The sequence below is a fragment of the Equus przewalskii genome, chromosome 10 (assembly GCF_037783145.1).
Source record: "Equus przewalskii isolate Varuska chromosome 10, EquPr2, whole genome shotgun sequence".
Classification (NCBI taxonomy): Eukaryota; Metazoa; Chordata; class Mammalia; order Perissodactyla; family Equidae; genus Equus; species Equus przewalskii.
The window spans coordinates 24,370,272-24,393,268 of NC_091840.1; the positions used below are offsets into that span (position 1 = coordinate 24,370,272).

Here is a 22,997-nt window from a genome sequence, read left to right on the forward strand (position 1 = left end):
AAAAATGATGTATACATATAAAATAAAAGTATATAAACGTGTGCAGCGTATAGCAATATAGCTACTTGTAACGTAACGTGAATAGTGTGGCTTCAGGCAATTGAATGGAGAAGTGAAGCTGAACGCTGCTATACCAACCAAATGGCAAATGTGACACCTGATAATGTAAAACAGAGGCATCCCCAGGGCGCCATGTAAAATTATTATAAAGCGGTGAAATAACAATATAAAGTTAATTTTATTAAAATTAACAATACTTCCCATCAGCACGAGACAATCTATATTCAAAATTAAAACAGTAGGAATGTTTATCCATTCAAGCTTTCTGATAGGCTAAATATTGTTGACTGTTTAAAAAAAAAGTTTCCAAGCCTCTTTTTTTCCCCTTATACATTCATAAATACTCATCCTTATGAACAACACCACATTCAAAGGCCTGAAATTAAAAACATGTTTCCTTTTGAAATTTGTTATATCTAGCATGTTGCTATAGAAATATCCCAACCTACTATTTTTTTTAAAAAAGAAGCAGGATATCTTGGAAATAAAAGAAAGGATAAATTGGCCAAATTTTGCACAGCACTTCTAAAGTACAATGAATAGAAATAGGGAAAATTAGTAATTTGATGGTATATCTAAATCTTGATGCTTGCTGATTTCTACTACTTGCAGAACTGATCTGCATACTCTTGCCAGCTGTGAGCTTTTGTGTTAAGCAAAAATATCAAATTTCAGGCTCCTTTATCTTTCAAAAAAATAATATTGAGAGTTTATTCTTGATTACAAAAGAATACAAGTTCATTGTAGAAAAAAATTAAAATATAGAAAAGAGCAAATAAAAGAGTAAATATCCCTAATGTTATGGTATAACCTGTAGCCATTATTACCACTTTGGAACATATCCCTTCAGTATTTTTTTCTATGCAGCGATAAGCATATACATTTTTTGATTCTTAATATTTAATTTAAAAAAACCCTGAATTAAGACTATGCCATGTTACAAAATGAATTTTATCTTCTCGGTTAAACTAAAGGAATATTTCACAGCACGTACTATGTTTCATTGAAAGAGTAGCTGGAATTATATGATAAACTACTTCTGGTGAAGAACTGAACATTAATTTAAAATCTAGGAGTTAATTAGTCAGTAGCACCACGGAGTAGGACAGGGGATACATTCCCAGGATTAAGAAGAATTTTGTCATTATGGGGCAGAATGGTTAATTTACGAGATCCCCAAATTTCCTATATTTTAGACACTGGGAAAAATCTGTTTCATACGTTTGGAAATCGAAATCCTTTAAATCTGCTATGATAAAAATCCCTATATGAAGCTAGTTTTATGTCCTTGATATCTAGAAACCAGGAAACCTGGACTTTGTAAGGTAGAACAAGGGACAACTTAAGAATTATTTATAATTAAAGATAATATGCTTTTTAATGCTATTATCAAAGGAAAAAATCATTAAAAATTTATGTAACATTATTAAATTCCATTTAAGCCAAGAAAATCTAAGCTTACACTGAACTCATCCTAACTATTTAACCCTGGCCACTGAGCTGAGGCTGTAACAGCAGGTGTGTTATCAGACAACTTACTAGAAATTTCCTAAGATCGATGAAGTTGGAAGATAAGAACTTTCCCAGCCTCTTTGATTATTCCTACATGATCTTTTTTCTAAGAAGAAAAAGGCAAATTTTCTACTCCTACACTCTATCTTAGCACACTGTCTTCCTTTCCTATTTCATTTCTCCCATATCTTATACCACACACTTCAATCATATCGTTTATTGTCCCCCCACCGCGAGGAATATAAACTCCACAAGTGCAGGCTTTTTACACTGCTGTATCCTAGAACAGTACTTGGTACATAGTAGGTGCCCAATAAATATCTGTTGAATAAATGAATGAGCTTTCTTTAATTGGATAACTAGAGTTAGCAGAAGTCAATTTAAATCTTCAAAACAAAGACATTTTACAAGAAATTAAAGATATTTCCGCTCAGAACTGGGATTCCTCTTACTTTGGAATCACACAATTTTATAACTTTTGGTTTCCTTCATGGGGTTATTTTGGTAACAGCAATTACTAGAACCTACTTCACTGAAAATTCGTGAATTCCTTTTTTAAAATTTCTGAAAACATTTTTTTTTTTTGCCACTGGTGCTGGAAAAAACATGACTCCCTCTATTCTCTTTCTGATAAAAAATACATATTAACCACACAAGCCCAGGTAGCTGCCTCATCTATTCTCATTTATTCTGCCTCATCTATTCTCCTGCTAAAGACCTTCTCTATTCTCTATTCCTACTGAACAACAGGACCGGTCTGAAACATTTGCGTACTGGCAATCAAACCATTTTGCAAAGAGTAACGCAGATTCCAATGATAAGATGAGTGAGCGGGATGCAAGAACACCTTAAAGATCACCTGCCGCACTTGTGTTTGAGGTGCTCAATGGCTGTTTACACCAAGTGCCATCTGGCTCTATAGATATAATAACAATTATTCCATCGAGGTGTGTAGCTCCCTAAATCATATTAATATACAATGATTCCACTAGTCTTACAGGAGCTGATGTCTTTGTGTGCTCCCATTTAACCTGGGTAATGCGCTAAAACAAGTCTGCCTCATCATTAAGAATTGATTTTTTATTTATGTGAATGTCACTTGCAATCCCATGATATCCCTTTGTAATTCAGTTGAACAGAACTGCACACTAGTGTTAATCTATTTTTATGGCGTATCTTAAAAAATTTGCAACATCTTGCCACATTTGGATATTTATACAGAGATTTGTGTCCCCGAAGAAAGCTGTTGTTAGCTTTGGGGATCCATCTCATACAGCAATAGGGCAAGTATCTAATATCTTCATTAGCTATCTTATATATCAGATAAGGGTTTATTTCCTTAAATTATTTAACCTTGGTAGAACCTACTAGGATCACATCAATTACAAATACACTAATGAAAATCATTCGTTAGCCTATTAAAAAAACCAAACCCAACACGAATAAAATTAAAACATTTTAAAATCAGCCCTTTGGAAACATGTTATGAAAATAACTTGGTGAATTTACCACAATCATCCATTTCTTAACGTTGTCATTGGTCACTGATCAAGACACTGACGTCAACAACTATTCTGATGTGCTGATATCTGTAAAAAAGTCACACTGCTTTTTTCTGGTTAATTCAAAATCTGATTTTAAAAGTCATAGTTATAATTATTTACAAATGTGCCTTAATGACTTTTGCTAATTTAAAAATAAATATTACAATAAAAACAATAAGCAGTAATAAAGAGGAAAAAAATAAATATTTTAAAATACTGGGAACAAATACTACGCTGCAAAAATTACACTTCGAATCTAGTTTTCCCAAGAATACACAGGATCATTATATAATTACCTCATGGGGAAGTTCTGTTAGAACACCTTTCATATTTAGATAAGCGTTATAACTTAGAACCTTTTAGAAAGCAATAGTGAGCTTCTTCCAAAAACCACAGAATTTGGGGCGTGGGGAGTTTACGGTATGTTATCCATGAGGCTCTTGCCCATCTTATACTGCTGCTTTAAAGACAGAATTGCTCTTATGCTAGCGAGAGTTTATCATACACAATTAGTGACACAGCAACTCATTAGGAAGTTGAACAAGTTTCAGGACATTCAAAGAAATGAGGCAATACTTCTCCAGATCTAAAGGATTTTGCCAAAGAGTGTCACTGCCAACTATTTTAAGATTCTTGGCCTAGAAAAGCCTCTTGTGCATTGCACAGATTATTTAGACAATTAAAAAAGAAAAGAACACTGGGGTAAGTTCACTATTCCAACTTGAAAAGATAGGACCTAAAACTTAATGAAGGGCTCAAACTTCAGAAAGACACATTCATAAAAATTTACATTTGAGTTAGAACTGTGAAATCAATGTAGTTTTCAATGTAATCCACTAACACCTATACTCCTTAAACTGTAATTTTTACAAATATGTTTCCTAAGAGTGCTATAAATTGTCTTCTTTATGCATTGTACATATTATAAATAACACAGAAGCAGCTATATGATTTTGTATTCAATAAATAAATAGATTTAATGCTCAGATATTTTCGGCAAAGGTATGTCCACAAAGAAGCTGGGTGTGCTCGTCAGAAGTATGTGTGGTGAGCAATTATCAGCAAAAACATACGTGGCAGCTTTTGAGTGCAGTATTGTTTCTAAACATTATTAAAAAGCCACTCCACAAAGATAATAAAAGGTGGATTAATCACCTAAATGCCTATAAATTGAGATTTAAGGTCAGAGACATTCCCTTCACTCACCCTGTTGTCTCACACGGGCTTGGCTGGTCACACATCATATCCTGGTGCACACAAGGTATGCACTGTGGTTCAGAGTTAAGATTGGGGATTTGGTTCACAGGGCTCACAAGTCAGATTTTAAAACATAATAATGTTTGTGTCTATGATACTATTCTAATGATTCTAATGCTTTATTTTCATTAAAATGATTCTTTATTTTAGGAAGGAGCCAAGTAAACAGGGAACATGGAGTCAGTCTGGAATCTCCTTCAGAGCTCACCTCAATCGGGTGAACAGTGAACGCTCTGACAGTGACATTCACAATAGCATCGCTGCTGGGTATTGCTATAATTTGCTCTCTATGATTGTCCCTTTAAACAAAAAGCTCTGCACTCAGCATGCAAAGAAGTTAGAAGTGGGGAAAGGAGGGGGAACCACAGATATAAGAGGAGAGAGAGGAAAAAACTGCAGATCAATCATTTATAATTAACAAAAATCCGATTGGTGCTTTAAATAGAGATCAATGTGTTCCAGGCTGCCTGGATTGTGGGGATGTATTCACCTTCTCGTAACTCTCCAAGCAAGCTGTCACACCTACAGAATCACCATTTGTTTTCTTAACAAAGCTTCAGGGGGCGCCAGGCTCTCATTGAAATTTCATTAATCTAATGGAGTAAAGTCCTATAGAAAAAAATCAAATTCTCGTTGGACGAGATGCTACCTGGGAAAGATAACCTCTGTTTGAACTCTCAGACTCAGATTGCTCTGCTATTAGTCTGAGGAAACAGACAGCAACAACGCTGATTACAGCCACGGGCCTCAACAATTTTTTTTTCTAACTAGTAATTTCGAGTGCAAGTGCCACAGTGTCAGCTAAAGAAACACAACTGCGGGTTTTCTGCAGAGCGAAATGGTTCTGAAATGTCACTGAATGGCTCACAAAGGACGCCAATCCACGACAACAGAGACATAAGCATGTAGGAGAAAGGGCCCACACATCCTCCTTTCAAAGGTATGTTGTTTACATGCATGTAATTCGTGAAAGCCACAGCTATTCAATTCAGGGATTTCACAGACGTTGAAACCAAAATCTGCTTAGAAAGCAATAGAGAGATTCTTCCAAAAGTCACAGAATGTTGTGTGTGGGAGCTTATGATATGGTCCACATATAAAGAGGTGTCCTACATAGTGGAGCATAGTCTTCAAGATTCCAAGACATCAACTATAATTGTTACTCGGTGGTCGTATTTTGGCATCACCTACATGTAATTTGATTTATGAGTTTTCAAATGTGGCCCAAATGTGTACATGTCAATGTACAGTTGCAACAGGACCTTTGAGAGGAAAATATGGAATGTTGATGCCTCAGAATTTCTTCCAGGAATGTCCCCATGGCTCATCTGACACTCACACGGCAAGAATATAGGATGGTAGGCATGCACGTGATAAAAGGGCTAATGTGACTAAGGCTGCGTTTACCAAACTAAAATAGCTCTCTATGTTATTAGTTTTTCCCTACTTAAATGCCTATTTAAAAAAAATTAAAGTGACTAAGAGATCAGTGGCTTTAGGTACTCTGTACAAGAGTCCGAAGAGAAAATGAAACAACCTGTAGAAAGCGCTCCGCTAGGCTCCTTCATGAACAACATGCTTCGCAAGAAGCGCCTGGGCAAAGGGAAGTAGACTTCAATCAGGCAAGATCAGAGTCAAGTTCAGCACTGCTTTCTGATTCCATAGACTCCTAAATCTGGAAGTGATTGTGCAAACCATACTTGTGTTAAAGGAGAAAACCAATCTTACTTTAAAGGAAAACAGAAACTAGTAATTTGGATGAAAACTATAGCTTGTATTTACTTTTTGAAAAAGACAAGGATCTAAAAATTGTAGCATAGAATAAGGAGAAAAAAAGCAATACTTTGAATAAAAAAGGAAGATCATGACATTCTAGGTAAACAATGGAGATAACTGAAAAAACTCGGAGACCATCTTTAAGATGGTAATTTTCTTTTATAATATACTTGCTATTTTTGACCTAGGTCACATAAAGCTTAAAGGTCAGGCAACGTCTTCTGTTTCTAAAGCATCTCACAGGAATAAGTTACTTCCCATTATTTATTTATTTTTTATTTCTCTGTTTATGGGTAGATATTTTTCTACTTAGGATAGATTTAATATTTTTTCTTCTGGTCTAAATTTATCCATAAAGACTTAACTTATTTTCATACATAATTCCTTCAATTTCCTGTCTGAGATCCACCTGTAGAATGATACTTCCTGCTCTCCATCTCCATCCTGTTTTAAAGATGTCACTGAAAGTTGATCGATTTTTTTATTCTAAGCAAGAGGGAAATGGGTAAATAGCATATTTACGTGTCTACGGTACGTACGGTTTATGTAAAACAGACATAATATATGCGAATCTATCCACACAAAAAAAGTGAGTTTCCTCGAGTTAAGATTATTAAAATTGATCCTGGGAACAAAATAATACACCTTTTCTAGGCATTGAGCCCTACTATAGAGACGGAGGGAGAAAGCTTGGGAGAGGGAGACACACATTCAGATGAGGCCTCAGGGAATCGTATGAACTTTTGAACCAGAGGCGCAGAGCCAGAGCCCAGCCTGTTCCCACTTTAATAAACATTTTTTTTCTTCAATTAATTAAGGTTTGGAAAGAAAAAAAACCACAGAAGAGAAGTAATTTAGCATGCAACGCACACTTTACAGATGGATCCTACCTTCGGATGCTTATTAAATCTATGCATGATTGCGCTGGAGAAAATTAATTGCATTGTTTCTCACTATTCAAAAGGGGGTTGCAAACAGCTCAAAAATAAAAAGGAAAAGGAAGCAAGGTTGGTGTGGTTGTTGTTTAAAAAAAAACAGCTACAGGAGGAAAGGAATACTTTCAAAGTCCGGAAACAAGTAATACCACATTTGGCATAAGAGCACAAAAGATTCCTTTACAATTTTTTCACATTTTAAAACACTGTGTATGTTGCCAGAATACATATATTTACTGTACATTTACAAATATTCTAGTCTAACTAAAATTTCCTACTCAGTGGCGTTTGAACTATTCAATTAAGTGGTGAGTTTTTGTTCAAATCCTGCTGTGAAGAAAGATTTACATGAGCAGCTGAGAACACACACTGGCACACATTCACTGTATCTTGGTTAGCTGGTATTCTCTCCATTCCAGACTTTGGAATAAGTGATAAATTCCCAATTTTTTTTTTTTGGAGAAAAATATAAAATATCATTATAAAATATGCAGAAGATAGGTAACCATTTGCGTTTTATTGGTTTTAATTTTTCAAAAAAGCACAGAAGCTTCAGAAACTCAAGCCATTTTTGCCTTTTCTGAAGTTCTGCTGGTGGAAGTTGAACTGTAACCTCTCTCTTAGACTGTCCTGAAAATGACCTTCATCAGACTTGAAAGGGCCACTCTGTCTAAGGAGTTAGAAGAGCCATTAATTTTCCTAACTTACTCACTTCCAGATTAAAAAAAAAAAAAAATCCTTGTGTTACTTCATTATAGATGCTCCTTTGGATGTGACCCGCCCTGCTGCTGACTTGACTAAAAACATTTCACTTAAGAACTTCTAAACTTATTTGATTCCATGACCCAAATAGATGGTGGTTTTATTTTATTCTTCCTCCCACGCCAAGTCTATAAATCAGTCTCCGTAATCCCTGGTTAACGTGTATAATTACTTTAAAGTACATATCACGACACAAATTTTGCTAAGAGTAACAAATTAAGAACATATCATAAATAAATGAATCTGTCCCATGTACAACAGAGTTCACAAGATACAGGCTAAAATATAGATATATTAACATTGGGATTAGTTTGTATAGTGCCTCTCAACAGCAGATCTCCAAGACCAATATAAATGACCTCATAAATAGCTACAGATATTATCACTCTGATTTAGGAATGGGACAAAACAAGATCACATGGTGAGCCAGGCAGAGGAGAACTTCTAAAACGAGTATCTGACTTTTATTCTCTTGCTTTACCTTTTAAAACCAGATCTACCACCCTGTTAGAACATCAACCCGTTAAAAGTGGGGTCTCGTCAATGATCAAAAACATCTGGTTCACTCCGGGCACTACTCAAAGGAAAAAAAATCCATGCTGCCGTGAGAAACTCAAGGTAAAACCGAGCTCACGCCTTGTGCTGCTAGAGTTTTTCTAAATGTGACATAAAAATGTGTAGTACCTATTTTATTGGCTAGTAAAGTGAACAAACAGGAATATATGGGATTGGATCTACAGAACTTTACCATTACAAAGGACAGATTAAGTAAGGTATTAAAACAGGGCCAGCTTCGGAAAATTTTGGTGGTCTTCCTTAAGCCAAATCACTCTGCTAGGTATGAAATCCCTGAATGATACAGATGGGAGAACGTCCCAGATGGGAGATTTCTTAGTTCAAGGCACATGAATTTATTTCCTTGCCCCAGAAAGATCTCTTCTGTCTGCGGCACTCCAACCTTGAGCAGCCACGCCCGCACCGACTGCAGCCTGTACCTGCACATTTGACCTGTCTCTATTCCAGATTCTCTCAGATGTTCCAACATTTACCTTTCAAGCTTCCTCTGCAATGGACACAATCCTCCCCATCTCAAATATGGAGTATTGCAAACGGAAGTGTGGTATGTCTTCCCTAGTTATTGGTCATCTAAAGTTCCGGGACTTCCTCTATAAAGAACCTGTCACATTAGGGTACTTTATCATCTTTCTGCAAAAGTTCCAAAAATGCGCATCAATAAGCAACTAGCCAGAAGCTGCTGGCAAAACAACTTTGGCAGCAGAGATGTCTCAAACTCTGCTTGGACCATTTCTCCTTGAGTATGTGGAAGGCATTACCAAAATCAAGATATCAAAAGCACAAAATACTTCTAGGAAAGTAGATGATTAAATTCACTTTGAGGAATTCAAGAGTTTAGAATAAGTTTCAGATTTTGAGATACTTACTATAAAAATAAGAATAGTTAAAAGACAAAATTTTAAACCCTTAATTGACTTAGTCTTTGCTTTGTAATTCTTACACACCTCACAATGACTACACTATTCTCTTGGAGCAAAGGGCTCAGTGATGACCGAGGATCAGCTTCAAGACACTGTACTTTGATTTAGCAAATCCCTGTATTCATTTATTACATGGGATCCAGTTTTCCCGAAAGAGTTAAACTCCCTCTTTAAGGTAAAGAGCTTAATCACTCTGGGATGAGATATTTTTTCTATTTTCCAATGCAATTACTCTTTGTCTTAAATCTAATTGAATTCACTTTCCATGTTAGTGGGGGAAGGGAGGTGGGCAGGAGAGATGCAGCATACGTTAGAAGACAAATAGTGTAAATTCCAGACTTTTCAATACACAGGTTTTTTTTTTTTTTAAAGATAAAAAACTGTGATCTGATAAAAATGTTTAAATATTCAGTGGTATGGGGGGGGCGTGGGGAAGATTTTGGCCATTAGGAACTGGATTTTGTGTAGGGAGAATATCAGGGACATTGCATACGGACCATTTATATTTATAATTTATAAAGTACCTTGGGATTCTCTGGATGAAAAGCACCATATAAATATGAGCATTTTCATTTCATGTGGGCAAACACAGATTGTTGACATCTCAGCATCAACATATTTCAGTAGTCAAAGGGATATAAACTCTTATGCAGATTTGGTTTTTCTGCCATTTTCTCTTCCCTGAGTTGTAACATACACCATGGAGCAGATCCTTGTTGGCGGCCTCTTTTTCCTTTTCTAAAGTTTCTTTTTCATTTGTCTCTGTAGTGTCAGTGTCCTGCCCAGCATTTGCCTTTGTACTCATAAGCTATACTATTGAAAGAAGTAAATATTTAACTGGGATCTACCTGGGATAATGTTTTCTAGCCTCAATACTTCTAGCGTCTAAAGGAGTCAACCCTCCAGATTTCATGGGATCGGGGAGAGGGAGGCTGTCACTCTGCGGCATATCAAGAAACACTGTAGACCAAGAGACGCTACGATCTCAAGGTTCTTTGAAGATTCTTTAGGATATGACAAGTATATATATGTATAATTTGAAAGTCTGGACCACACAACCACATTTTTTTGGGTTCAATCTGACAAACACTTATTGAATGTGTACTATATGCTGAAACCTGCGAGAGAGATAAAATAATTAAGACACAACCCCTGCCCTCTGGGAGCTCACAATCAATTGGAGAAGCCAGCACACGGTAAGTAATATTATACAAGGCAGATGGTATAACAGCTATAACAGAGGTACTGATCAAGTAAAATGCAAGACAGGGAGAGATTGAGTCCAACTTGCGGGCAATTAGGAAGCCATGTTGAGAATATCCTTGAAGGTTTAGTGGAACTTGGGTGGCTGGAAAGGATGAGAAAAGCATTCCAGGTGGAAGGCACAGGGCTAGGTTTGGCGAATGATGAATAATCCCAAAAGGCTAAAGTTTAGGGCATGAGTTTCAAATGTAGGAGGTGAGATAAAAGGTAAGTTCAGAAATATACCTTGTATTTCAGATAATGATTTCAAATCCTCTTCAAAATAAGCTGAGATCATGAAGATGCAGTGTAACCAGACAACAGTTCTTAACAATGAGTGTTCCTAGCCTGTCATCCTCCGTGTGTGCTAAAGAGGTTCAGTTCCTTCCCAGGCCTGCCCTCCTCCACCATCTTTAGACAAGTGTCTTGGCCTTTTGTGAAGCAATATGGAGAGAACGAGACAGGAGTTTGAAAGGCCACTCAGATGGATCGATAGTAGAGGACAGAGAGCAAAGAAGCACTCTCCACTCTGTACTGTTGAGGATCAAGAAGGACGGGGCAGAATGGCGTGTTTGAGAGAGTTCTGGGGCAGGAGAGTAAGGGGCTCCAGGGAGTTGAGGGGATTTTGAGGAGAGGCGTTGCCTCGTAAAATACACTTCAGGTATTTTTGAGGACTGCGATGCTTGCTCTTATTGTGCTTCCGTGAATGTAACACTTCTTTAGGACTAGGTCCTGGTGTCGACAGCGATAATAGGGAAGCAAAGATTCAGGATAGCTCAGCATGAGATCATATGTGATTTTCCATGGATTGGAGGCTGTGCCTTACTTAATACCAAGAGAGCTGAGCCTGAAAATGGAGTGGACTAGGAGCTTTTACCATTCCATTCCTCCACGAATTCTCCATTTAAGGTTTAACGTTTGTTGAACAGACTGAGATGGTTCTCAGTGTAGATTAACTACTGCTTAGCAGTAATTCTTCTTTTCTTGACTGTATCGTATTTGTTGAGTGGCTGCCCTCAACTTCCACTCTCCATTTTCCCTAAGCTCTGGGCCTATCCCTACTCCATGTTCTTTCCTCTCAGCAGATGGCTTTGCCCTCCTCTCCCTTCAAGTAAAAATATCTCTGCATCTTTACTGCCTTCTAGCCTTTAACTCCTTTTTCTAAGGAGTGAGTGCCTTGCCTTTTAGCTAAGACTGATTCTTGAATAGTATTATTTGACCCACTTCTACCTTTTCCAGAACTTGATTCTATCCTTTACCTTCTCTTTCTAGATTGGTTCTTTCTCATCTTCAGGAAAATCAGTCAGATCCATCCTCTCCTAAAACAAAAACAAAACAACCAAAAAAGCTCCTCTTCCCTACTACCATGTATCCCTCCCCTTCTTTTCACCAACCGTTTGTAATGTAGCATATACCCACAGCCTCTAGTTTCTCACTTCTCACTCACTCCTGAATCCCTAAAATCAGGCTTCTGCTTTTACCTGTCTACTGAAACTGCTCTTCAAAAGATCAGCAAAAAGCTTTTTGTTTTGTTTCCACCATCCTTTGCTCCCCAGCCCCATTTCTAAAAACTTATACTCATGGAGGGGAGATTGTCAATTACTCACCTTTAAATCTCCTCAATACCTAGCATTATGCCTTGCATATGGGAGAAACTCCATGAGTATCTGAATTGAATCTGGATGTCTTCAACCTTCCTCAGGGTCCCCCCTGATTCCCAATCTTCTTCCACATGTTAGTGACCTAGCCACGTCCTCAGATGCTACAACTGGTATCAGGGCATGTAGCTTTCTATTATGGGTTTAGAGAATTTGGAAACATCTCATTCTCAGTTGTCGACAACAAAATTATGTTAAAATTCTCATTTACCAGAAAGTATGGTGAAGGTCGTTATTTTGTTTTTGTTGCTAAAATATACAAAACCAACAATAGATACCCAACATGAAACGTATATCATGATGATCAATGGTAGTGATCAACAACTCAAAAATGAAGAATTCAAGACATACTGACTTGCCAAACTTAGCAAGTGGCCTCCCGTTGACCCAAACATAAACCCTGTTGTAGTATCTTGTATGATTCAACAAGCTATATTTCCTAAGCATTTTCCCAGAAAGTTCCACAGGTGGCTGAGCCACAATATATGCTAAAATATAGCCAGGAATTGAGCCGGTCACTGTCAATATATTTATATGACATCTTTAATAAATATGCTTCTTTTCTGCTAAGGGTACAAGAACACACATCCTTACTTCAAATCCAAAATGTGTAAGGATAATCCACAAGAGGCAGGAACACTTTTTTACTTCAATATTTCCTTTGGCTGTCTTACACTGCTATGGAATTTCACTAACAGGAAGTGGAGGTCTGTTCTCCCATCCCTCACAAACTTCTCCATTTCACTGAGAATCCTTAGGAGTGGCGAGGAAAAGCTCAAGCTTCACACAACTTCTTTCATACATGTGTCTACTGAGGTTATCCCACCACATCTCTACCCTACGTGGCTGCCCAGCTGATGACAAGCCACATGAAACACTCAAGAAAGCTGGCAATATTGGCTTGTTACAGTTGTTTACTTGTAGCATTCCTTCAGAATGGGCTTACCCACCAAAAATGTAAAGAATCCACGGGTTTCTGCATGGCATTCTAACGCTCAGTCAAAATCCATCCTCTTTGTCACTATTTGGTTCAACAGTTCAGGTCAACAAACACTCTGGGAGCACTTGCCCTGTGACAGGCATTGTGCTAGGCCTGCCTCCAAGGAGCAGAGTCCAGAGGGGGATAGAGATTTGTAAACACAGAATTCCAGCATCATATTGGCAGTGATTTGAAGAAGACAAATCACAGGGATTAAAAAAAAAAAAGAGTGAACTATGTTCTGGGCAGTTCTATATTTTAAGATTAAATTTAATCTTAATCTTAATCTTAAAAACACCTTAAAAATAAATCTTAATCTTAAAAAATCTTAAAAATAAAATCTTTAAAGGCAGTAAACTTTTTTATACAATCGTAGTTGGGGCAAAGAAATATGAGAGACTCTCATTTCACCCAGAAACTTTAAATTTGTCTTGGTAGGCTAAGAAGTTACCAGGTGGTGGGTGAGCCAGTGCCACAGTCCTGTGACACTGCTGTCAGGAAGTGGATCTCCTTGTCACGATACTGCTTTCTTTTTTTAAGGTTCTCTTTCCCTCAACATTTTCCTTAGATAAATTCCCTAGAGAAAATTATATTTTATCTCAATCCCTTCAAATATCCTGTAAATAGTCTTTACATCAACGTCTATGTAAACTGTCAAACAATACTCTGGAGTCTTAGGCACATAAATAGATGAGCATTTCACTCTCAAAGAGCACTTTATTGCTCTGGTCTCATTACAGCACTACGACCAAGGTTGTTGAGTGAGCGCTCATGAGGCAGGCAGACTGCTTTCCCTCAAGCACCTCCAACCTGTGGCTATAGAATCATCTCATGTAAAAAATTCTATATTTGCTAATATTGGTTTTCCAATAAAATGTCTGTAAAAGACACAGGCTTGGGAAGACCCTTCAAAAATCTGACTCCAGTGACCATTTCTGAGAACGAAATGCAGTCTTATGAATTTATCATGCCTAAAACACATAGAAGGTTATTAGATATTAAGGGGATATTTTCTTGCTATGTACGAAATAAATTCTCAATGTTTGGGAAGGTATAAGGCATACAGTTGAGTAGACTATTCAGGATTTTGAATGCTAAGTTTGTAATTGGGGATAATATGTAGGAATATCATGATATATGAGAGATTTCATATTTTGTTTTCATCACTTCACCTCAACAGACACTAAGGAAACAGAAGTAAACTCTGGAATGGCTGTGAGTTTTAAAGCTAAAAAAACTAACAGAGTTTTAAATTCATAATCAGCTATATTACTTGGTTTTAAAGGAAGAGGTGATTTGCTACATCTATCATAATGCCAAAGCGTCATACAACTAAAGCATTTATGAGTTAAGCATATGGAACCTTGCAAAACACTTATTTTAGGTAATAATGACATTTATAGATATTTTTGTATATGCATCTTTTGGAAAAATCAAATTTAAATACAGACAAAGAAAAGAAGCCTCTAACCTGTCCAGCTCCTGGTTCCATAATGAAAGACATTTTGGAAAGGATTCCTTTGAAGATTATTGTAATAGCTAGGACGACAGAAAGCAATCTGCAGGAGTAAAGAATAAATGCCTGGGAAAAGGATGGGAGGTTCTTGCCTTCAGCGGCAGAAGGGTATGTAGAAATTGTAGGAGGTAGTGTAGAATTGTATGGAAGACAGAGACAAGCTCATCATTATGGGGTGGAGCAAGTGGGCTTCCTCTGCATCATAAGGGACTCAGGCTAGATATTAGGACTACAATCCTGATAGGAACAGCCAGTAACGTAAAATAGCTTATTAAGAGACAGAATGAAATCTCTTTCTCAAAGCATCGATTAAATGAAGATAATTCTTCATCGTTCTGAGATAGTTTAGATATAATCTTTTCCAAAGAAAAGGGATGCACAGGCTTGTTTTCCAAGCCAGCTTTCAATTCTTTAATTATAAGTATTGAATCTAAAATGGTTACCCTACTGTTGGAGCTAGAAAGTCATTGAATTTAAAGTTTTTTGAACAGTAGCAATTTTGGAAACCATCTAGTCCAACTCCTTCTTCTCTACATTGACAGGTAGTATAGCGTAGTGTAGAGGTTGGCAAACTATGGCCCGTAGGCCAAATCCGACCCACTCTCTGTTTTTGTAGGGCCTGCAAGCTTAGAATGGTTTTTACATTTTTAGGTAGCCGGGGAAAAAAAAATCAAAATAATAATATTTCACGACATGTGAAAATAACACAGAATTCGGTGTCTATAAAAAAAGTTTCAGTGGAACACAGCCACACCCATTTATCTACATATTATCCACGGCTGCTTTTGCACTACACTAGCACAGCTGCCAGTGTCGAGACTGTATGGTCCGAAAAGCCTAAGATGCCTACTCTCTGGCCCTTTACAGAAAAAGTTTGCTGTTCCCTGGTGCAGAGGATGAAGCACATAAGGTCTAAAGCCACCCTACCTGGGTGCTCCTGGAAGAGACAGTATGCCTCAGTTTCCTGATCTGTAAACTGGGGACAATAACGGTACTTACTTGATAGGGTTGTTGTGAGAATTAAATGAAAGTTCTTAGAACACCGGTGCCTGGTATAAAGTAGGAATTCCGTGAATGTTAGATATTTTTATTATTACACATGAAGAAACTCTGGCCCAGAGAGATAAAGTGACTTCACAACGTCACAGTATTTGGTAAAGGCAGACCGGGACAATTTTCTGATTCTCCCTGCCTATACTACGTTGTCTTTTTTATTTTCTATATTGCCTGACAAAGAAAAACATTCTTGTGATGTTTTTGTTGCTGTTTTGAACTACCTCGAGGCCACTCTAAATGAGAACTTGCGTTTCCTCAGATTGGTCTCCTACCAATTCTGTTGCCTATAGTTGTCCAAAGGCAACTTGTGGAACATTTGAGATTTCCAGGTCTCTACTTCAAACTTCTAGAAATTAAGATTTACTTTATGCTTTCTAAAAAGGACAATGGAAGTTCCTACAACTGAAACCTGACAAGTCTGGCTTTTAAAAAAATTTCACTGCAAAAACTTCAGAAACAAATAATCAAGGCCTGCATATGGATCCCAGGGTCTGAAGGACAGCCCATTAGGCCATGAGCTTCCAAGGATATCTGTTATTTCTGGTAGAATACAGCCTATTTCCTCCGGTCGCTTTTCTTCCTTATCAATTCTTGCACATTACCAACACCATCCCAGGCTTTTGCTTATTCTGTGAAACCTCTTAAACCTAGCAGAATCTTTACTCACACTGGACAATCACCTTTTTCGGGGCTTTGTTCATAAGAGGCCTTTCTTCATTAAATTCACTCCCAAATGGTCACTCCATTATGCCACGTTTCCTTGTCAGTTGGTATACAATTTTAAACAATTATACATTTGTCACCGCTGTCTAATTGTTCTCCAGTTTTTCTCTTTCTATGTAATACATCCAATCTCGCAACAAAACTGGAATTCCTTGCGAGCAAGCACACACCTTTTGGTTTTGGTAAGTACAAAAAGTACACCTCAGAGTACTTAGTGGAAGTTATTTACATTGTAGGCATTCAACAAATGCTTATTGCATTAATAAATGAATAGCCACAAACGCATCCTAGGAAGAGAATTTTAACTTTAGAGATGAATAAATAACACCTTTAAACTACCACTAAGATTGTGAAAATGATCATTTGTTAGCTCATGGATTTAAAGCTCAATCACCCAAATTAAAACAAATCAGAAGTATAAAAGTACCTTAATTAAAATGGAGATTACAACCCACAACAGAGAGATTAACTCCAGACCCTTAACGCTTACTCCTTTCAGATACACTAGCTCTATGATACTGGAAAATGTGAGATCTGATACAATGGATACTGTGGGCATTGATAAAACCTAATCTAAGTAGTTTTTTTTTAGTCCATCTATAAAAGATTATGTTGAAATCCCACATAAGCATAATTTTCATCTGCATGTATAATATACCTATAGCAACATTACTTAATATATGAGTATGTGAAATATATTTTATTATAATAGTAGACAAGCAAACTGAATGTATCCCAGGAAGGGGCCTTTTCCATTAACTTTTATAAAGGCTTTCATTTCAAACTTTCATTAACATCTGACAAGCAAGCTGAAAACGCTTTGCTTAGAGCTTGGGTTAGGGGCAAAATGCATTTTGGCAAAACTATTCCAAGATTACACTGACTGGCTGTGCGAGAATATACTAATTTGTTTTGTTTTGTTTTGTTTTGTTTGGAGTGTGGAGAAAAGAGAGAGAAAGGGAGAGAAGAGTCATGGACTCTACTTTATGGTTGCCATGGAGGCAAGGTCAGCCTTCCACACTTGGATCTACCAGCAGAGTTCAGACAGGTCAACGTGTGACCGGCTCAGGCCCTGGGGTTAAAAGTTCAAGCAGCGATGGAAAAACCAATATGTCCACGCAGAGTATGCTGTACAATTTATTTCAATTTACATCAAGCCATGCATATAAAATTTAGATAAATTCCATTCAAATCTGATGTTGCCTGACACACAATGTATGCAAACAGATGTCTGTGGGGCTTTTTCTGTGCTTTAGAAAACAACATTAAATTTAAAAATATGTCTCTGGGATTTCTTTATTGAATTACAAATTGAACATAATTTTAACTTAAATGTTTTCATTCTTTCTTCCAATTTTTTTTTGTGGTGGTCTTAATAATTTCTCAGTTCTCAATCTACTCTATGTCATATTAAAGAGGATAATGTATATTTACAACTATGGCTTCAGTGTTATTGTAGTTATAGATTCTATTTATATCCCTTACCACTTTTCACAAACATTTAGTGATTGATATTTCTGATTTATTTCTGGCTCCGACCCTCATCTCCTTTCCTTTCTATTCAGAACAGAGCAAGCGTCTTCAAAGCTGTTGGGTCGTCTTCCAGCCACAAGGTGGCTCCCCCCACCCCTTCTCTCAGGCCAACAGGGTGTACACCTTTGCTGAGTGCTGCAGGCAGACCAGGATTCAGAGGCTAATTACGACCTATAAATAGTACTACTTTCATTGTGAATTGAATGGATCACAACCCATACCCTGGTACGATAAGATACAATGCAAAAATTGGTCTTTAGAAAGAGGAGCAAGAAAAAGACCTTTAGGTTGTGCCTAATGTCTCTTCACCCATCCTTCCAAGGGTACAAATGACTAACTGCAGAGCAATATGAGGAAAATAAGGAAATACTCGAGTGGAACCTAATTTTGTTGCCAAGGAACAGAGTCACAGACTGGACGATAAGTCCAATTTTTTTTTTTTTTTTTTTCGGTGAGGAAGATTGGCCTGAGCTAACATCTCTGCCAATCATTCTCTATGTTGTATTTGGGATGCTGCCACAGCATGGCTTGATGAGCAGTGTGTAGGTCTGTGCCTGGGATCTGAAGCCACGAACTGGGCCACCAAAGTGTAGCATGCAAACCCAATCACTACGCCACCAGGCCAGCCCCTAGACAAGCCCAATTTTTAAGAAAAGCATACAACATATTCTCACTCAAACTGGAGCCCACATTTGGAGTGGGAGTGGGGTTTCGATTTTCTGGTTCTGATAACTTCCCCATAAGGAAGTTTCCAATGAGGACTTTGCAGTCCTTTCTTAGCAGTCCCGCACCATGCCATAGATGAAGAACAGCGATCTCTCACACTGCAAAGCTTGAAAAGGAGTCGAAATATTACATATTTACTTCTTGCTGCTTAGGAAACAGGGTCCATCTTTCATAAATGTGATTTTTTATGGAATACATCATAATTTTTTACAGATGAAATAGGCGTAGAGAGACAAATCATTTGTCTGATTACATGAAAGGTCTTTCCAAAAATCTGAGTCCTAATTTCTCACATTTTCCATTTTCTGTTCCAGGGAGAAGCTATTTGGGCAAATTTCATTTTTCTCATCTGTAAAATGGAGATAAAAATAGGACGTATTCCTCATGGGATTTTTGTCAGAATTAAATGAGTTAATATATGTAAGGCGCTTATAAGAGTCCTTGGTACATAATGAGAGCCATATAAACGTTTGCTATTATTATTATTATTTATTTGAGCTCAGTACCTCCTCATTTTCAAGCACTTTGTGACACAACAATTCGAGAAAAATGAACTTTCATGGATTTTGTGAAGACATAAATAGTATCATTTCTGGATACCTGAATGCTCTGATCAGGGGTAACTGATGATGGCTGGGTTTTTTCCTCCTCAAGAACTTAAAAAATCATACGCATTTCTTCCCAATTCATGATATTATTTTCAATATGACATTAAAAAAAGAAACTGCTGATTTCCAACTCTCCAGCTTGTTTTGGATAATACTTTAGCAAATCCATCATTTTACTAAAGCAAACCACCATAAGTAGTGGTTCTAATAGCTTGGTTACAATATTCGTATTGTAAATGTATTAATTTTCATTTTTCATTATGTTAAAGAAAGTCCTCAGGATCTTGTTCATGTCAGAATATAACTTTGTTAAGCTCTTGTTAAACCTAGAACATACGAGTCCTCTGCTTCTAAAGTAAACAAACATTTTTGAATTCCCTTGTAAGCACTGCCTTGACAATTCTCAAATAGATTTTCTAAGGGTACAAATCTCCTTAACTTAAGGTGACCTACAATAATTCAACCATGAGCAAAAGTTTATGTGGACATAAAATCCTGCATTCACATAAATCCTTGTTTGTATAAGGAAGGATCTGTATACATAGATATAAATACATATGTACGTATTGGTATGTATATATACATATATGTCCACATATATGCCACTCACATATATTCCAAATAGATGGAAATACATATTTAGAGACCAGAGGAGATAAGCAAATCAATTTTCTATAGCCAAGGAAAGGAGTATGACATTTTTTAATACCTGCTATACTGTCATGCAACCCTTTATTCTTTATTATTTCTGTCAGCTACTAGTAGGTGCCTAGCAGACAAATGCTAGTCCTAGTCCTGACCATTTATTTCTATTTGGAATTATTTCAAGCCTAACTCTTTAGAACTGCTTGAAAATGCTGTCCTGATATGTTGGCCTTGCATTCTGGAGTGAGGGTTGAAATAAGGGGAGATGGTGAGGAATCCGTATGCAGAGACAATTTGGCACCTTTTCTGAAGGAAGCCTGGCTTAGTTTTGCCTGTACTTGCACAAACACAACTTCGAAAGACCCCTTTTCCATTCTAAGCAATATGTATGTGTTACCAGAAGCAGTGTCTTTTGTTGCCAGAAGCAGTTTTTGCTGCATGCATCAACTTTCACTATATTCTTAGCAACTCTTTCTTTTATGTCAGTTTCAGACATCAGTCAACAGAACCCCTTGAAGAACAGATGCACTGAAGAAATGCATCAATTCGTTATTTGTTACAGTTTGGGGGTGTCTGTCCTATGGGTTTTCGAGACAAGGGCTTATATGTTTCCCAAGAGAAATTTACTTTCATGAGAGAAGAAAATTGAGGCAAATCACTGCTGTTAGACCCTGAAGTCAGAGACACTGGTTTGTTGTCCTTCTGTACATTTGAAGAAAAAGCCCACAGTTGCAGAAACAGTCGTGCTTCAATCCATCTCTCATTCTTTTCCAGTGTGAAAAATTACAAATGAAACTAAATTTTTCTCTGTCAATAGAATGCGTATGATTACAGCTGTTCATATTTTCACTCTAATGAAGGGCTGCACATTTAATTGTAAGATTTATTAGGTACTGTACATTGCTGTGTACATGCAAAACAGTTAATCGACATCTAAAATGCTGGTTGTTTATGCTGACATTAATGATCATATTTCTTAATTTGAAACAAAAAGCATTTGGGGAGAATGTATTTTGTTCCCTCCAAATAAGAAATTAATAAATTCAACGTAAGAAATAAAAAGGGCTGGAGAAAAAAATCATTGATTTATGTATGTGAGGCTGGGGAAAAAATAAAGATGCTTTTAAAAAAAAAAGTCTATAATCCCCCATTCTGCTGGAAACAAGAGAGTTGATTGCCAGCTTTGTTTGATTTCGCAGAGATCTCATACGAGGCTGGGTTCATAAACAGGTGAAATGATGGAGTTTATTGCAACGCACATCAACACTGAAACTAAATAACTGTGTTGCCATCTCAGTCCCGCTGAAAGACGGATGGTAAACTTGACCTGCCGCTGGTACTATCCGATTGCCATTTTTTATTCCCCCTTCGCTGCCCCCCCAGGCTGAGCCACGTTGAGTAAATGCATGTGCACGGTCAGGTCAGGCCCCGGGATCGGGTGAAACTCGGTTCACATTTGCATACAGGCGGAGCCTCACAATGAAAGCCCATCTGTTCCCGTCTCGGAGTACAAATCGAATGTCACCCAACTCACTGCAAACGACAGCAGCATGGCCATTAGATGGAGGAACACTCAGCTCAGGTTACGGATATGGAACTGCTGATTTGGGTTTAAATACCTGATAACTGAAGACTTTTCATTATATGTGAACAAAGAATGAACTTTGAACTGCTCAGGAGATACCCTCTCCCCACACTGGGCACCCCATTACTAATACTTAACTGCTATATTTTCCACTGTCTCCAGTTTTGTATAAAAATTAGCCAGGCTGAATGTCACAATGTCCTAAATAATTGCTTTTTTTTGGAAGGGGGAAGGGCAAGAGGTGGAACAGCAAAGGATGTTGTAAATAGAAAATGAACTCTGAACTCTATATGCCCTCAAAGGTCATTAGTATCATGGCAATGTAGTTCCTTGAACTTCTAAATTTTACCAGGGTGCAAATTTTAGTTGCCAGAGTTTCACCAAAGTGTGAACTGCCCCAGCCGTTTATCCCTCCCTCCCAAGCGCCTTCAATCAAGTGAGGCACCTGTCTCCCAGAATCTTCTCCACTCACAGGCCTGTTTATTCCAACAGAGTTTATCCCCAAATAGTTTATCAATCACGATCTGTGTCAGAGATTATTTTTCTGTTAAAATTCGGCAAGTATCTTAGAGTTTACAGACAGAAATCACACATGTTCTGACACAAAAAGGACAGAGTCATTCAAGAAGAAACCCCAGGATAATAAGCCCATCCAAGCACTGAACGAGATAAATACAAGGAAATTCATTAGCAAAAATAAAGGTGGCCTTTCATCAAGTGCCTTTGAGTCTTGCTTTATGGCAGGAATCTACTTCTATGAAAATCTTTCTAAGGAGGACACAAGCATCTGGGGTTTGGTTACTCGTGTTTGTATTTGAAATATTTCTGTATTCTGTTACATGAATCACATTTAACACGAAAATGCTCTTTCAGTTAGTAGCCCAGTTTGTTTGAGCCCCAGTGCATGTGTGGTTGCAGGTCCACACACATAGCTCTCCTACAGAGCAGAGAAAACAGACTACCTAGTTTTTCTTTTATCAGTTACGCGTGTTGGTTTCTAGTGAGTAACAGTGTCACTTTATGAATTACAAATGTAATACTTGCTTGGGGGAAAAATTTTTTTTTCAATATCTGCAAGAACTTTCTTAATTTGCTTTAAGCAATTATATACTTTTTTTCTTGCATGTAGTTCTCTTTCTCAAAATACTTCCTAAACAATCTTATAGAATTTAATGTATTGGGGTTACGCACAGAATCCAGAATGTTTGAAGGCCATTGGGTCTTAAAGGCTGGTCTCCCCAGCCAGGGTTTCTTTACCACTATGTGAAACTATGTTCTTATTGTTTGTCCTTTAAAAATAATACCAGAGTAAAGAAAAGATTTGAGGGCTTTTTCTTTTTTCATCCCATGCAAGAGCTTACGGTCAACCTTAATGGAAGTTCTA

At 37.3% G+C, this 22,997-nt stretch overlaps 1 protein-coding gene and 1 long non-coding RNA gene across 4 annotated transcripts in view; one reads left to right on the top strand and one right to left on the bottom strand.

The window, feature by feature from the left end:
* The window catches only part of SKAP1 (src kinase associated phosphoprotein 1), a 255,673-nt gene that overhangs the window by 131,606 nt on the left and 101,070 nt on the right, over nucleotides 1-22,997 (bottom strand). The gene's annotated exons all lie outside the window — the stretch shown is intronic.
* LOC139073897 (uncharacterized) lies at nucleotides 5,175-9,005 on the top strand. The gene is made up of 3 exons (XR_011523047.1): nucleotides 5,175-5,313; nucleotides 8,341-8,464; nucleotides 8,870-9,005. It is a non-coding gene; the product is annotated as an uncharacterized lncRNA (long non-coding RNA).